Source organism: Lagopus leucura, unplaced genomic scaffold (assembly GCF_019238085.1).
Source record: "Lagopus leucura isolate 7727_CA_CO unplaced genomic scaffold, USGS_WTPT01 Super-Scaffold_100017, whole genome shotgun sequence".
NCBI classification, from domain to species: Eukaryota; Metazoa; Chordata; class Aves; order Galliformes; family Phasianidae; genus Lagopus; species Lagopus leucura.
In genome coordinates this window covers 9,448,401-9,466,311 of record NW_024962271.1, presented here as the reverse complement: position 1 = coordinate 9,466,311, position 17,911 = coordinate 9,448,401, and the positions used below count along the sequence as shown (strand labels likewise).

General features: G+C 39.7%; 1 long non-coding RNA gene across 1 annotated transcript in view; it reads left to right on the top strand.

Annotated features, from left to right (window-relative positions):
• LOC122183325 overlaps nucleotides 1-17,911 on the top strand; it is a 125,361-nt gene that overhangs the window by 30,771 nt on the left and 76,679 nt on the right. The window contains exons 2-4 of the long non-coding RNA XR_006180227.1: nucleotides 5,801-5,861; nucleotides 6,658-6,779; nucleotides 9,879-10,062. This is a non-coding gene — a long non-coding RNA (uncharacterized LOC122183325). The remainder of the gene's footprint in view (nucleotides 1-5,800; nucleotides 5,862-6,657; nucleotides 6,780-9,878; nucleotides 10,063-17,911) is intronic.

Below are 17,911 nucleotides of genomic sequence, written 5' to 3'. Positions count from 1 at the left end.
TGGTCCTTTGTGCAGCCAGGAGTTGGACGCTGATGATCCTTGTGGGTCCCTTCCAACTGAGGATATTCTGTGATTATGTGACTCCCATTCTGCCAACTTGGCTTTCACCTTCCTCTTGTTGTTTGTTTGTTTGTTTGTTTTAATTGAGAACTATGGTGAATGCAGAAACTTTCTGTCCGATATATTTGCATCATATACTGCAATATGTCAATATGTGATGATTTTATTAGACAACAGGAAACTTGTAGGTGCAGCCAACTACAAAGTTTTCAATGCTAAATTGTTGCATATGGAGGTTATTTTCAATTATGCTTTTGGGTTTGGTAATGGATCAGACTGGATGATACTTTTGCAGATAAGGTGAACACTAGGAACTTAAGAGTTGGGGTGGTGGTATGTATGGTCAAATGCTTTCCCCTACTCTTGAATCTTCAGTACACTTCAGTCTGCTTCCAGAAGCCTCCAGCCCTCCACAGTATTTGTGAGCCTTCAACACCCAGTGTAATGGCTTTATCATTTATAATGCCCTTAAAATATTCCCTGACAGTAATAGCAACAATTTTTATTTTTTTTGTGGGAGCAGAAATTATTCACCAGACAGTCCTGTCCAGCTGCCCCAGTATCGTACTGCAGTCAGCCCTGGTCCCCCAGCCATGGTGGCTGGTTTTACTGAATGGTGTTGACCCATGTGATCTCTTCAGACTTTTGAGAACAGGAGGAGATAATGTCTGGACTTGGCTAATCCCTGCAGGGCTGTCTGCTCCTGCTTGCATGCTGCCTGGAGAAGAGGCGTCTGTCTCTGTCCTTTAGGCTCTAACTGCCATCTCAGGAAAAGCTGAGTTTTCTAATGATTATCTCAGGGATGTTATATATTACACTCTTAGCCAGATAGTTAAACAAATATATGATACTTTTACTTACAGTGCAGATGTTTTCAGGAGAAAAGTGCCCATTTTTCCAAAGTCTTTCGTGATGTAACTGCTTTCTCTAATGCAAACACATACATTTTTTACATCAATAAAAGGGCTTTTCAACCACAGATCTCTGTAACAACAGTAACATCTAGCTGCTAATTAAAAAACTGACAGATGTTTGTTTCCTTCTTCTCTTTATCAGATACCTGTCATTGTTTTTTCTTTCGTACATATCCATTCTTGGAATTCATTTACAGCAGGAGTATTTTCCTGTGCTGATCTGTATGCAACTGGCTCTTGGTGTGTCAGACTTATTTTCTTTGAGAAGACAAAAAGACACTTTTAGTTAGGACCTGCAGGCAAGACTGCAAATATAGTCCACGTGCATTCCTGCTGATAACAAAGGTTGGAGTCTAGTGTGGCCCTACAAAGATACCTCAGTGTTTGGAACAGGATGGTTCCTGCCTCTAACACTGTCAGGAAAGACAGAGAGCTCTGTTAGAACTACCTGTTAAACCAGGACCCTGGGGAAAATGCATGTCAGTAGACAGAGGCAGAAACTGGCTCAGACTGTCATTCCATCCTCCTAAATGTCATCTAGATTTGTGAAGGGAAAAAAGCCCACAGTGCATGCCATCATCACAGGGTTGAACTGGACCCCTTGGAGCTTGGTATCCCCCTGAGCTGTATCACAGGTGCTCAGCCTTTCACAAGGAAAGAGATATTGCAGAGAGAGAACAGGCATATAACTGCGGTGATGGCGACTTTCATGTTTTTTGCTCACTTGGCAATTCTGGTAATTAGTAAGATAATCTGTCCAGTTGCAGTCATTTTTTGTGGGAAAGTGAAATGGACACCTACACTCACATGTGCTAAAAGCATTTGGACTCTTAGCAAGGCATTAGTTCCTGGAGTTAACTCCCCATTGAGATGAATAGGGTAACTCATGTATCTTGCATATTAAAACAATACCTCAGTTAGGAGCAATCTTATTTTCAAAATGTTTGTCTTAGTAGCTATCAAGATTGAAAATGAACTCCTGTGTTTTTTCAAGGAAAAGTTCTATCATGCTGCATTGGCCTTGGACAGGAAAGTAGAAAACATACCAAATGAGCATACAGACTAATGATTCCCCTTTGGTTCTATTCCACATCCAAAGTTAAGCTAAGAAGTTAAGTAATATGATTAAATGACTTCCTTTTAATAATATTTTCCACATAATTTCCAGGGTTTATTTTAGCCATTAGTAAGTTTTCAGAGCACTGGTGCTTTCATGCCTCCTTACTACATCAATAGAGAAGTGAATCCCAGAAACCAGATGTGCCAATGCCATCATGTGTGCCCTTTTCGTGGCCACAAAATTCTTTATAACAAAAGGCTTTAAGGTCTTGTGTCCAAAAGAAATGTCAGCCATAATGGTCACTCCCTACCCCAACAGCATTCTAGTAGTTAGATTCCAAACACTATTGCTTCATTTCCTGAGGGGTCTCCTGCACATAGTTTTCTTCTGTAAGGCCTAAACGAACTGGAAGTTGGCCCAAAAGGCTTTGTGTAATGTTGGACAAGATGTCATACACTCCTGCGATGATATTTTTTTAACCAAATTCTGTGTGGTGGGCTGATGTTGGCCACTGCCAGCTCCCACCCTCTTGCTCACTGACAAAAAGCTCTGTGGGCCAAGGTAAGACAGGGACATCACTTGCCAGGTGCTGTCACAGACAAAACAACTCAGCTTGGGTGAAATTAATTTATTTGCCTGCAAGAGATTCAGACAGTGATTTAAAAAAACTAAATAAATAAGACCACCACTATTTTCATCTCCTGTCCCCCTTTTTCCCCCAGGCTCAGAGCCTCTCCTTTGTTCCCCAATCGACCCCTGAACAGCACAGGAGCTGCAGTCAGCCCACAGCAGTTCCTCTCCATTGCTCCCCCCTCACACTTCCTGTGCCGGCTTGGAGCCCTGCATGGGCTGCAGTGGGGACACCCGCTCTGCCGTGGGCTCTGCACAGGCTGCAGGGGACACTCCCTGGTACCTGGAGCCCCTTCCTATCTGTTTTGCACACTTCTTCCCTCACAGCGTTTGCTTTTTCTCGGACATTTGCACAGAGGCACCACTGCCTTTGCAGAGCCCTGAGGAACCATTCGGAACCATCCAGAGCCTGCTGTGGGGCACCGGGTGCCCCGGCCTCTCCCCACAGGTTGCGCCTGGAGGCCTCGCTGCCGGCGCCTGCATGGGGACATCCAATGCTTAATAACCAAACACTTTTGTACTTGGGAACATGCTGAGTAACTTAGTGATTTGCATTAAGATTTTTATAGAGGTATTTTCAAAGTCTGTTAGTTGGGAGCCAAAAAGTTGGAGGTGACAAAGCTGAATAAAGCAGTAAATACAAGGCTGCAAAAGAACTTGTCCCCAGAGTACATTTATGGCTCTCAGGGACTGCAGGGTGGTTTCCTATCCCGGCAAACGCTCTGGAGCAGAGAGCTGAAGGTGCCCGATGTGAGGAGGGACATTGCTTCAGCAGCACATGTACCACAGAGGCAGACAGCCGTGCTGCGGCAGGTACCGCGCTGGGCAGACTGCCAGAGGGGAGGAGCAGCTTCCTTGGGTCCTCGGGATTTCTTTCCTTTGACTGCATATGCAGTTATAATCCTAAAGCCAGCTTTGGTCTGGGCAAGCTTATTTTACTTGAACAACAGCATTATGGCTGTACCCTGCGGGGCACTGGCTGAGGCCGTTGCTCTCCTTTTTGCCGTGGCCTCTGACAGATGCTATTGCTGTCCATGTGCAGCAATGCTGTTTCTTGTCTCCTCATTGGCAGGAGAGAGCTGGAGTCTGTCTGTGCTGCAGAGCAGATGAAAGATATTCATGTAGTGGTGGTTTGGCAATTCCTCCTTGTAGATGCCGCTGATTTTGGAGGGGAAGTCAAGAGGGAGAACTGTGTTTGCTGCTTACCTTATCTACTTTTTGCTGTGGTTCTTTCTACCTGTCACCATATAAACTTTGTTCTCTCTGAACAAATGTGCCACGTTAACAGAAGTAACTAAATTTAGCAGTTGGCTTTGAGGATTTAGTTCTTTCTCTGCTTTTTGGTATCATAACTGATCACATAGCAAAGCGACAGGCAGCGAAGGAAAGAAAGCAGGAAGGAGAAAACAAAAGGAGTTGCATTTCTCTTCACTTTGAGAATGCTGAAATCCTTCAGTGTGAGAGAAGCAAGGCTGCCTGGTTACGTGGAGAAGCACCTTCTCTGCTTAGTAGTAGCATTTCTGTTTCCTGCTTCCATAAGCAATGTGGTTAAAGTCACATGCACATGATCAGTTGGCTCAAACCTTACAGTATGGGAGTTGTAGGGCCTTTTTTTGCTATTGTAGCCATCAGAATAAAAGATATTTTTTCTGTTGTTCTTTTTTTTAAACCCCACCTGGAGGAAAAAAGAAAAAAAAATGTTACATCTTCTTTGAGGCTAATTTGGAAGCAGGTGCAGCATTTAGCAGGATAATGGAGCACTGATTAGAGCTAATTATACCTTGATTGACCTGTTTTGGTGATTTGCTCTGTCTCTGTAAGGTGAGAGTTTTGTTTTTGTCCCTGTTTGGGGGAGACTTGCTTTTTTATGGGCAGACTGTGTGTAATAATCAGCAGGGGGTGGCCAGATGAATCCCTTTGCTACAACTGAATTACACTGCATCAAATTTACTTTTTAAGGTGATAGTTGATAGTAGTCTTCTGCGCAGTGAGCAAAAGAAATTTTGTGTGTCCTTTACTTGCATACAGAGACGTGTAGATTACGCAGGTTCAGTTGCTGTTGTACTGTTTAATCTTGAGGAAGCTTGTCTATGGTAGGCTGCTATAATATGTGTTTTTTTCACTCCACTTCCAAACCTGTAGAATTACTACAGAATAGTAATATTTCATATTTCTGTAATTCCTAATTTTACTTCTAATTCAGCCCAATACAAAACTAAGTATTTGATGTGGCTAATTCTGGAATATAGAAATAGCTAGAAATCCAGTGATGAGCACCTTGAGATGAGGAGCAGAGTCACAGTGAGGGAGCAGCAGAGAGGATGTTTGGCAATCAAAACATAATTAACTGGAACAGAATTTGGTCATGATATGGTAAAAGGATATTACATGTCAGGCACTGTAGGTAGAGGAATTCTTATGCTCAGTTCCTCATCCAAAGATTGTCACTTTCAGTGTGCTGCTCAATCATGTTGTGTTATGGAAAATGTTTAAATTAGATTGGACCTTTCTGAATAGGATATCCTGAGAAAATGCCGGTACCATTATGAAAGTTCAAGCATGTTCACCCTCACTACGGACGGAAATGAAATCTTGAAATGCTCAGTATTTGAGCACTGTGTTTGCAATGCAAGCAGTGTATTAGAGGTCTTCCATAAAATAATGACTTCACCACATCCTGCTGACTTGCTGTATGTAACAGGATGGAAGCACACCGGGTAACCTGGCTATAACTTAAGATGATATTTATTTTTTGCACTGTATTAGATTTGTGTTTTAATCAGTGATATTCAGAAGCTCATTGGGACCTCAAGACAGTGGTTATACAGATATGAGTTTCTGTTTTATTTGTGCATTGAAGTGCACTTACAGTAACAGACCCAGATTTTAGAGCCCTTTCTACCGAGAGCTGGCATAATAGCTTGAGCTAAAGATAGACCACGTGCATTGCCAAGGCCTAACAAGGACTTGTAATATAAAGATTATTAGCAGAATAAAGCAGTACAGCCAAAGGAAGCACATTCTGTGCGTGTCAGTCAAAGTAATGGTGAAGATTTGGGCAGTGTTTTTTTGCTTGGCACCTTGTGTAAATTCTTGTGCAAAAGAGTTTATTTATTTATTCATTTGTTTTTTGTAGGTGCGGTTGCAAGATCAAATATATCAAAAGTGCTGAGAAATAATGCTGAAATGTGGAAATGGTGAGATTTGTTCAAAACATTTATATACTGTATATGTTGAGGCGCATTTACATTTGGATGCGTACACCTCCAGTGAATTTATTTTAAGGTATTTCCAGACTGTTTTCTCCTTTTTGTTTATGAGATCAGTAGCATAAGTAACACAGTCTGAGACTTCTGTAGACTGATGCAGTCTATTTCTAGAAAGCACTTTCTTTAAGGCTGTATCCAAAAGGTCACCACCCTAGCATAGAGGAGAAAAATAATACAGATCTCTTGCAGTCAGAGACAAATAGTTTTCCGCCTTAGTACACATCTCTGCTACTAAAAGTGTACTGCAGCAAGAAAATCCATTTACAGTTTTCCTTTTACATAACAGTTGCAGTGCCCTTAAGAGCCCCTAGTTGTTTCCATATTCTCTTCTCTAGTTGTCCTACAGTATAGCTGCAATAAAAAGCCTGTTTACTGAGAACTAGTACTGTTCTGTGAAGTGTTTCTCAGCAAACATTATAGGGTAAAAGCATGTGTTTCGACAGCTTTGAAAGTGTTTTCAGATAATAATAAGACTCCTACTCTTCTACTTTTTTTTCTCATTTTTCATTCATTCTTTACCTAAGTATATGTACCTTCTTACAGTTTTGTTTTACATTGATCTAACTGTAAGGATACTTGTAAAAGGAAAAGCAAATGGAAATAGACTGCCCTTAGAATTGCTACTTATTTGACTGGTGGTAAGCTGTGTGTGGGGTAGCTGCCTACACCTGTGCTGAATTTCTTAGCCACTGAGTAATTGCTAACACCTGTATGCTTTGCACAGGCAAAATTGATTAGTGGGCTGTTTGTCCTAATGCTCCTTCATCTTTGATCGTTTTTATACTTCTATCGATGTATCCAACAACCAATGTTTATGCACCATGAAGACCTCTTTCACATCCTGAGGTAAGGAGGACTTTGTTCTGATCAGTTTTGTAATTTCCTGTTCAGAGTGTTGCCCTGCTCCTGTGGTTAGGCTCTATAAATATGGCTTTCTCCCCAGTTTGGGAGGCTCCCTGAGTTTTTCTGCTTCTTCTACTTTCACCTCATGCCAAATAGAAGCTTGCTTTATGTCTTCTGCATCTTAACCAGTATTCTGCCTCAAGATCTGTTGACACATATTCCTTCTCGTGTTTTCCACTTGTTTGTGTTCTGGTTTCATTGGCCATCTGTTTGTTCTTAAGTGCTTTCAAGTGCTGCTGTCTCTGCCTTTCTTAGCTTTTATTTGGAGAAGGTAACAAATTGTTTTCTGCCATCTGTAATACTGTTTATACTATGGCAGGAATTTTGAACAAATAGGTTTTGTTTTCTGGTGGTCAGCCTTCATGTGGGATTTTCTTGTGTTGGCTGGTATCAAGACTATTGAAAAAAACCCTTTGTTATTCTGGCTTTGCACAATATCCAGTTTGTGTTGTACAGCTGATAGGAGCAGTGCTCTTCCCTCTTATCCTCTGCTGCAGTATCAAAGCAGCAGGAAAAATTGTAATGAAAATCTTGATCTGTCCTGGTCCAGCTATTCAATAGTACATAAATATTCATAAGTGAACTGGTGCACTTTCTACGATAATCAAACACATACGAGGTACTGTTTCCTGATATAGTGTGCTTGGCAGTAGATGTACATTAGATCTCAGCATTTTAATGTTTCGTTATTATCTACAAGAAAAGCTGGCTGTTGTATTGTTGAATAAGAGATGAAAGAAATAGATCAGCAGAACAATGAGATAGATGGAAATCTGGTAAACTCAACACTGCAAGTGCCTTTTCAGGCATATATGTATTAATATTAGTATTTTTTAACTTGTCTGTAACTTTAAACATTTAGTAAGTTAAGAGATTTTTTGTTTTTTTTAAAGTACATTGAATTATGTAAGTGCATTAAAACAGTCCAAATTTAGGCATAGAAAAGGAACAAAGTAATTCAGTGAAATGCCATTCATCGTCATATACAACCAACATAAAAAATAGATAATATTTAAGATGTAGTTTGCTCCTCTTCTAATGATTACTGATGCCAGTGCTATTCTCCATGTTGCGCATAAGAGAAAGTCTCTGAAGCTCTTTCTGCTTTGATAAAAGAATAAATTCAGGCTATGCACTCAGTCTTTCTCCTAGTATCTGAAGACAGTGTTTTTGCTCACACTGTTAATAATGTGTCTCCTATCTGAGGAGCAGAGGTGAACAACTGACCTCAGCTTTTCTTGTACAGTGAAACTTCTTAATGAGTACAGCATGAATGTTTACTCTTACTTTGATATCCCATTTTGAGTAAGGTGTGATAGCATGGACTACCACAAGCATTGCATCCCATCCCATTTGTGTATAATTCACAGGGCCTGATATTAACCAAAAACTTGCAATCACAATTGAAGAGTTATTTCAAAGACCTTATGCCTGGATGTGAAAGCAGCACTTGGCTTTATCCTTAAGAATGAGCTATACATCCAGATTCCAGAGTAAGAAATGTATCTCTTCACAGTTCTGTCATTAACTGTGTTCCAACTTTAGCCATATGGTTGGTAATTAGAATAACAGATGAAGTACAAGAAATATGTTCCTTTTAAAATGGACAAATTTGTAGCTCTTGTGCAGGTAAAATTACTCCTGTAGTTCAGTGCTTCTATAAACAGTGTCTTAATTATGTCTGCAACTAATGCAATCAGCAGTTCCACGCTGATAGCTATGAGCAGTTTTGTCTATTAATCTGGTTAGGAAGAAAGAAGGGATGATGGAGCGGTCATCTCCAACACCATCTGTGAGTTACGGAAAGGAGAGAAATGTACCAATTTCTGAAGTGCTGTCTGTGGCATCGTTAGCCAATGAGCAGTGAATGCATATTATAACATTCACAGTGAAGCTAATTAATATTAACAAGATATCTGTACGTGTGTGACTTTCTTTGAGTGTTCCCTACTCTACAGAGAGTTTTTTTTTACTGCAAAGGAAATGTGTAACTATCTTGTGAGAGTGAGCGAACAGCTGGGAAATGGACAGTGGGCATGCAGCTCTTCCCACAGGTCGGCAGGGGTTTGCCCTTGGTTAGCAGTAAAAGTCAGTCTTTGCTAACTTTTGCAAGGTGAGGGTAACATTCTAGCGGGCTCTCTGAAAGCAGAAAGTGTTGTTGTCCTCCTGGACTGCCTTCACACAAAGGCACAAGAATGAACAGGAAGCTGCTAGAAAAGTTGGAAACCAGAGTAAACTCTGATGGAAAACAAATTAGCTATCTGCTTTCAGTGTTGTCTTCCAGCTGATAAACAGAGCCCAACCTCCAAGGCTGTCAGTCCTGTGCTTTCTGGACTTTTTAGCTTTAAAGATGCTTTGGAATTTCAAAGAGTGGTATCCTTCACTACAGGGAAGCCAGCTGTAATTCTGAGGTAAAGCAGAATCAGGTGATAAACAGACCATGATTTTTTAATTTTGTGATATTTGGATTTTTATTGAAGTTCACACTATACTAATGAAATGATTTGGAAGAGATCTGTGCTGTAAACCAATCTTTACTTTTGTATGTGTTGTTCCTGTTGAAATCAATATGTTTAAGAGAAGGTTGCTTTGTTGTTGTTGAAGCAGTTCTTCTGAGTGACTACAAACTTAGCTTAAAAAGCACCACCAGATTACTGAGTTTCATAGAATGAAGAGATCTTTTCTGATAAAATGTAATCTTCTTGTATTTTGGGTGGGAGGAATAGACAACTTTTAAGGTGAGCAGGAACTGTGCTGACTTTCGGGAGGCATCCATTACAGGTAAGTAGACTTTCTCTAACTCATGCCAGCTGTGAGGCTGTTCCACTATTTAATCAAGAAACAGCAACTGGGTGAAGTGAGTTTCTCTGATAAAACTAGAAAACCTGCTTTGTTGTTCTGCAGGAAAACTTAAGGGTATTTTTCTTTTAAATCTAAGGGGCTGAAAAGCATAGAAAATTTTTGTAGCATTGCTTTTGTTGATTGTGTTCATTGTGCTCATTGTGTTGCTGAGAATCTCAAGGATTTATCTCTGCTTACCAGGATCTTCTGAGTGTTGCCCTGCTGTTATGGTTGCTGCATCACTGACTTGGCTGATGGAGTTGAGAACTGACTTAGAAATGCAAAGGAGCCCCAATAAGCTGTGAATGAACGAGCACCTTGGAGGATAAAATCTGAATTTGAATTGATCTTAAGGTGAAGAATTAGGATCATATAACCAATGTGGGTAAGTGCAAAGAATGAAACGTCAGATAATCTTTGGCATGATAGTTGGTCAGCAAAAACAGATCTGATGGCTATATTGTGTTGTAAAGCAAATGTACAGAATGTGTGCCAACAGTGCAGTGTTGCTAGAAAAAAAAAAAAGCAATTTTAATTTGGGAGATTATTCAACATGAAGGAAGATATTTTTCTGTCTTTGGATTTGGATCCTTCATCTAGAATATCAGCTTGCAGTCTCGAGCTTCACCTGTTAAAACAGACACAAAGTAGTGACAGAAATTAAAAAGCAAAAAAAAAAAAAAAGGCAAAAAAAGTGGAAATGAGGAGTTCGGCAAATCTAAACTTTGAGGGAAGCTTGAAAAAATTAATTTACCCTAAGAAAAAAGAAAAAGAAGACAAAAGGAGACCACAATAGCAACTGTCTAGTCTGTAAAAGATGCTTTAAAGAATTTTATATTTTTTTTTGTCCTTTATTCTCTATGGGTAGAACAAGAATGATCAGCTTTAATTGTAGGAAAGAAGATAAAATGCAGGTATTAAAAAATTTCTTCTGTGAAAGTAGTGGAGCAGTATAAGCAGCACATATAATACCGTGTGCTATCCTTAGAGATTTTCATAAGAGGGTATAAGGGAAACTTCTGTTAAAGGTTCCTGTGGATGTTCTTGACTTTTTGTGGTAGCACAAGGAGTGGAGCAGATGCTTTATCAAGACCTTCAGACCATCTCTGTGGTTTTTACTGTGGATTGTGGCCTCATTTGTACTGAATTTTGATTACTGTGATACAAAATTGAAGTATTTCAACTGAATTCTTCCAAAGGCTGTAGTAAGATCACACAGTGAAAAGCATGAGGGATATTTCAGGAAATTCTACTGAGGTGCAGTACTGCTACTGCAGTAGAGCTATCTCTCTCCTAACAAAGCAGGGGGTATTGCTGTGGCCCTTTCAGCTTCTTCCCTCCTACTGTAGAACAGAACAATTAAAAAACGAACAATGGAAACAAACAAAAACATCAAGCCTCAAATCAGTATGGAAAATAGACTTTATTTTAAATGAAAAAATTATTTTTCTTTAACATAAAAAGACTGTAGATAATTGGTCTGATTTTTATTTGATTTATTAATAACATCAGTGGTGGTGATAAAATGCTTTCTGATTATGGTGTAGGGATGTAGTCACATTCAAGAGGTAGTACAACTTCATATACCATCTAACACAGATGTTCCAATCTGTCAGTGTGACTCCTTTTTTTTCTGTTTTGTTTTTTTTTTTTTTTTTGGAGTGTTGTTTTTGTTGTATATATTCATTCAACAAAAGATGTTTGTCCTGGAAGTTCCTCCCTTTTTTCCTGTTTGCTCCCAAAGTACTTGCAGCAGAGGCTGCAGCCCTAAGTCTGGCTTTGTAACAGTCATGTGGAGTTTGTGAACTTGGGCACAAACTCACAATGCTGTTTTGTAGTGCATTAGTTTCTTAGCATTCTTTCTCAACTGTTGAGAAGCTGATTGTTTTCACTAGCTGAAAGTGATTGCTTATAACAGAGAAATAAAATAAGACCAACCATGAGCTGCAAGAATCCTGTCTGTACTGCGTGAGCTTTTCTAACACAAGTAAGGTTTTTTATCAGAGCTGATGTATTATGCCTTTATAGTTAACACTGGAATGTTTGGAGTAGAGAGCTGTTAAAGAGGCTCAAAATGAGCTTCTGTAAGAGCAGAGTTTGATTGAAAAGGTACAGAATAATGAAATCTGCCTAAGCAGTGAATTATGGGTCACACTGTATTATCAAGAGAAGAGAATTAGTACAGCTCAGAAGAAAAGTGAGTGCACAGTGTGACAATAGCCCGGGGCATGTCTAAGAGGAACTGGTAAAATGAGATTATTTGCAATGCACAGTGTGGACACAATAAACACTAATGGGCTTAAAACAGCAGAAAGGAAACAGGTGTAAATAGCAGGAAGAAAAGTCATGATAAAACACCAGCCAGGCACTTGCATAGCCGCTGTTCATCATGCTTGACATCCATTAGTTAAGAAATATAGTATGGATTTTAAAAAGATCTGCAAACATCATTATACAGGGCTATATTCACTGGGCTGCTTCCTGTCTGTTACTGCATAGAGCAAGTGATCAGGTGGCCTCCTTGGTCACTAGAGCAAGATGGTGTTGCCTAGTTTAAGGAAGACAAAACCCAAAGCAGAACAGGGTTTAGTCTTTTTTGTATTGTGGAGTTTAACCATGCTGTTATGTATCTAAAGGAAGGACAAAGCAATGAAAGATCTTATTTAATTCCCATTGTTGGGTCAGCCAGTATACCTTACCATATATGAACCTTTGGAAATATTTATTTAAGAAAAAAAATCACTTTAGAGTGAGAGCACCCTACATATATATTGTGTGCTTTATTTTGGTGGACTCGCATCCTGATATGGGTGTCTGCTGTCTGTGATGGTTGCATGTATCTCCAAGGCTTGCTCTTGAACTAAGGTCCAGCTAGGCAGGATTCACTTTGATCTCAGACATGCATTTTCTCCTATGCAAAAAGCTGCAGAAGTGCATTTTTGTGAGTATGTGTATGTATACATATGTATGTGTGTGTGTATGTATAAAATAGTAGATAATACTCACTGTTGCCAGCTTGAGCACTTCTATTTCTCTACTGGTAAACTTTCAACCTGGAAGTGAGAACTGCCTAAGGCATGTCTTTCCACTGTTGTTCTGGGAAAAGGAAGAAAGGTTGTTTGTGGGAAGGATCTGAGAGATTTTTTAAGGTTGAAATAGAAAAAAATGGAACAACAAAGTTGATACATTCTTGCTGCTAACCAGAGGTGCATGGAATGAGACAAAAATAATCCTAAGAAAAGGACACTTTTGACTACAGGGATGCTCTGAGAAGCTTGATTTTTTTTATTTTTTATTTTTTAATTTTTTTCCCCCTATATTTCTTTGTTAGGCTGAGTTCAATATTGAGTTCAATAGGGATTTCATACTAATAGCAATGGTGTGACAAGAATGACATATTTTCTATCAGAGCAACTCTGCTGACATTACACTTATGAAAATGGGATCTAAATGACTAGGGCTAGAAGGTTTCTATCAGACCTTAAAAAAAAGCAACGAAATAAAAACAAACAACAAACTCTCCTTTACAGTCATTGCATTTCAGTTTTCATTCTTGCAGAATTGCTGCTCCAAGTTTATATTCACTCGTTTCAAGACCTTGATGCTATTGATATTTTAATTCCTTAAAACTGAAGTTCATGGATTTGAGGCAGTCCTTTTCAAGTTTTGCTGTTGTTTTACCTTTGAAATAGAGGGGACTGATGGTTCAGATTTATTTCAGGAGTTCTTAGTAATGTAATTTGTAGTTATGTTTGGATAAAGAATATTTATTGCGTTTTTTTCATCCTATAATGAGTTTTACATTTCTTGGTTTAAAAAGAAGGTGACTTTGTTTCCACAGTTCCTATTTATGCCTTAGCTTGTCTATAGGGTAACTCTGTGTCCTTTTCATGTCTGTGTCTTTTGTAATTAATAGGAAAAACTCAGCAGGACACTGAGTTAGTTTTGCTTAAGCAGGAAGTTGCTGGGCTGCTTGCATCAGTCAGAGAGGAGATGCTTGTGTCAAATGAGCATGTCAGAAAGCTGAGAAGATGTTATGTGGTATTGGTGTAAGAAGTTGTTTGTGCTGAATATATTGCAAATGGGTTTGGAAACAGGCACCACTAGAAGCTGTGCAGCTTGCTGTGCTGTTCCATTTGGGGAGCTCTCAAATTCTGAGCCTGCCCTTCAGTGCATTCCTGACTGCTGTAGTAGTATTGAGCTCTGCTCCTCTTGCTTTCCACAAAATTTATGTTAGGTCTTTGGATGTTTTTCCAGTTAAGTTAAGCAACTGCCAAAGAGAAACGAGTCCTTCATAATTTTCTGGTTCATGGACCGCTCTGTTACAATACACAAATTAGCTGTGCGCTGTGGTGCAGCAACTCACTCCAGGTACTTCTAACACTGAACAAATTGCATTATATGACACAATATCTAGAGCTTAATGTTTTTTTTCCTCTGAAGTTTGCTCCAGCCTCTGTTGTATTCGTTCTTCTTGATGCTAAAATTAAATGTGGTGATGTGGTGTGTGGGTTTGTGCTTTGTTTTTTGTTCTCTGGTGATTTTTACTTGAGAAGCTCTTTAAAACAGCTGACAATCACTGCAGATTGCATATGCAGGGCATGCCCCAGCCCCCAACTTCTTAAATTTGATCTCTTTTAGGATGTGTTTATCCTTATTTTACTAGGCTAAAATTGCTTGCTAGACATTGGTCCAAATCAATTAAGAAGCTGATTTATTTATTTTAGAGCTCATAAACATGATTTAAGATAATGACTGCCTAGACCTTATTTCTACACTCAGCACTACTGAATTATTCTATCCCTCTAGCCAAAGGTTTTCAAGATGGAGCAGAAGAGTAGAGTATAGTTTATATGTTTTCCTGAGGTAAATTCAGATGTTTCTGTCAATTCTTGCTTCCAAGATTTTACAAGGTCTGTAAATTAAGTGCTATAGATGGAGTTGTTGCCTGCCTGCTTTTGACAAGGAAGTCAAAGTTGATGGACATCGATTTGCCACTGGGAACCAAAACCATTAATTGAAGCTGTGGTGACTAATCCATTACTTTGCTCTGCTTCGTGAATCCCGACCTAAGTTGTTGCTACAATCAAAAATTCATTCATGCAAATGCACCTATTGTGATCAAAGGAATCAAGTTGGCAGGCTCAGGGTTATAGAAACCAACCCACATATTGCTGAATTGCCAAAATGAACTGGCTGCTCCCAGGGGTTTGTGCGTGCATGCACACATGAACTGGGGAGATAGGATGCCAAAGCAAATGAGTGTGAAACGTACCACCTCTATCATGGCATGAAACAAGACATGTTATATAGATCTTCAAAAGGAGCACATAGGGATTGCTTGTGGTGGGCTGGTTTTTGGTTTTGTTTTGTTTCCTGGATTTATCTAGTTTGTAGATGCTCAGAATCTGCAGATACAGGAGAAGCTGCAGTGGAAATAGAAGAGTAGTCCAATGAGATTTATTTATTTTTTTCTTACAAACTTGAGCTCTGGAAACTTGGGTTCTTTGTCAGGCTTTTTCCATCTGTGATGACTTCTGGTGGAAGGAAAGAGCATTTACTCAGAAAAGGTTTTGATAAGGAGCTTTTAATTCATATGAAGTACAGGAAAACACTGATGGAAGCCTCTTAAACACGCATGCTTCTGTGAGCTGGTATTTGGGGAATGGTTTGAGCATCCCAGTAATAAATTGCTTTATCACTAATCAATAGTGCTTGTGTTGATGAAAGTCATAAATGTTTGCTATGTCAGGTTCCTGCTGGCCTAATGGGTAATAGCAAATAGCCTTAGTTCCTGTAAATGTGCAACTTTAATGCTACATTAGCAGGCAGTTCTTGAGATTGTTTATGTTCTATTGCTGCCTTTTATTAGCCCGTGTACTGATATTATCTCAAAGGCTTGTTTTATTTTGAGATGTTGGAAGCCGTAGGTTTTTGTGACTTTCATGTGTTGCTTGCTTTTTAAGTCCATGCGAGTAAAAAATACAAAGGCAAAGTATTAAGAGGTTGCTGCTGCTTGGAGTGGAGGAGTGGCTTGATTTTTAGGAGCAACTGTTTAGGGGTAAAATATACTTCATGTGTTCAGTGGAAATGGTATATATTGGGTTGGAAGGAACCTTTAAGATCATCTAGTTCCAACTCCCCTGCTTTGACCAGGGTGCTTCAAGCCTCATCCAGCCTGGCCTTGAATGCTTCCAGGCAGGGGGCATCCACAACCTCACTGGGCAACCTGTTCCAGTGTCTCACCCTCACAGTAAAGAATTTCTTTATGATATCTGGTCTGAATCTAGCCTCTTCCAGTTGAAAACCGTTTCCCTCAACCTGTTGCTACCTGCCCTTATAAAAACTCCCTCCTAGCTTTCCTGTAGGCCCTCTTCAGATACTGGAAGGCTGCTGTAGGGTCTTCCCAGAGCCACAGCTCTCTCAGCCTGTCCTCATAGGTGAGGCGCTCCAGTCCTCTGATCATCTTCATGGCGCTCCTCTGGACCTGCTCCAACAACCCTGTGTCCTCCTTGTGTTGGGAGCTTCAGAACTGGACACGGTTTTCCAGGTGGGGTGTCATGAGAGCAGAGCAGAGGGTCAGCATCACCTCCCTCAACTTGCTGGTCACACTTCTCCTGATGCAGCCATTCCTGAAATTTCTCAGATTTTCTTCTCATTAAAAGACAGGCCCTCTATCCTTAAGTTTTATAATTGAGGCTAGAAAAGTGCCATAAAATATCTAGGCTGGCATAAGTGTCCCACTTATAGTAGAGGCTACCTTGGTGATGGAGCAGGATCTCAGGTCAATTTTTAAGCTTTGTAATAATTAATATAGATAAAGTTACGTGTCTTTGGTTGGGAACAACAAAGTGTTAAATATGAAGCTGACAGCAGCTCGTTCTTAATTTCACATCATTCTTTTCAGAAGAAATTGCTAATCCTTTTGTACTGTTAATTAGCAAAGCAATATTACTTTGCTGAACTGAGACCACAGTTCTCATTTAAGTCTTCGCTATGAAGTATACATAACTGCTTATCATTGCTCGTATATATGTGTGTGCGTGCTAGCTAAAGGAGAGGAAAACGTATCTTCTATACGAAAAGTCACTGTAACATGTTAAATAACTGTTCAAATCATTCTCATATTCATGATTTTTGTGCACATAAGTGTGAAACTATTCAGAGAGATTTGTTTGTTTTAAGACACCAGTGTTTAACCTTGTGAGAGTCGGTTGCAAGGGCTTTCTGCCTTTAGCTGACTTGGAGAGGGCTGCTTTGCTTCTCGTTTGGCTTTGTCAGTTTGCAGCACTGTGCTGGTTTAATATTAGCATCAGGAATGTCATATCTGTGGGTTTTTTGTTTTCTGAACAACGTTGAATACATTTACTTTGAAGTCTTGGATGTTACTTGGAGTAGCAGAAGTGTCATTTTTATTCAGATGGTTCCGGGACTCCAAAGATTCAAAAAACAAAACAAATAAAAACAACAAAAAACTCTTCAACCCAACAATATATTACATAGATGCTGAAAGTAAGCCAAAACAGGCAAATAGTATCTTAGCTCTTCAGCTTTCATTCTGATTCCAGCAATACCCAGTGCACAAGTTCTGGCACCTGCCCTGGCTGTGTGGAACCCCAGGGCTTTGCTTCACTGTGGAACAGTTGCTTGCTAGCTCTGCTCTGCTGCCTGCTTGCAGCTGGATCATATGTCCTCCTGGCACAAGGACACCTCCCAGCTTTCTGAGGGATAAAAGAGCTAAATGAAGGATGTTTCTTTGCTGTACTGTCAGGCTGATGTTCCAATCTTTATGGGTAAAATAAGGGATGTTAGATTTGTGCAGGAATTTGCTTGCCCCCTGAGGTCTCTGACTTGCTCCAAACAACTATTTGTTTTCAAAGGCATTTTACAGACATTTCACATGTGTACAGTTCACATATGCATGAGGAAATGAATTGCAAGTACTCTTCTGCCTGATAGGAAACTTGATCTAAGAATGTGTATGTGTAAATATGGTCTATTGCTGGTGAGTTTGACTGCTGAAAATTGTGATCAGTAAATCCTTTGCAGGAAGTTCTTTGGAAGAGCTGGTGCACTTTTTGGTGTTAATTCTAATGTCAATACTTTTAAAAAGCATCATCATGTGAATATGGGGAAAACAGTCTCTTTGGAGGGATTTTTCCTGGCTAAGACGTGATTTAAGAGAAAAACATAAATTTGGAAGGTCAGGAGTTTTAGTAGGTGTTTATTCTTGA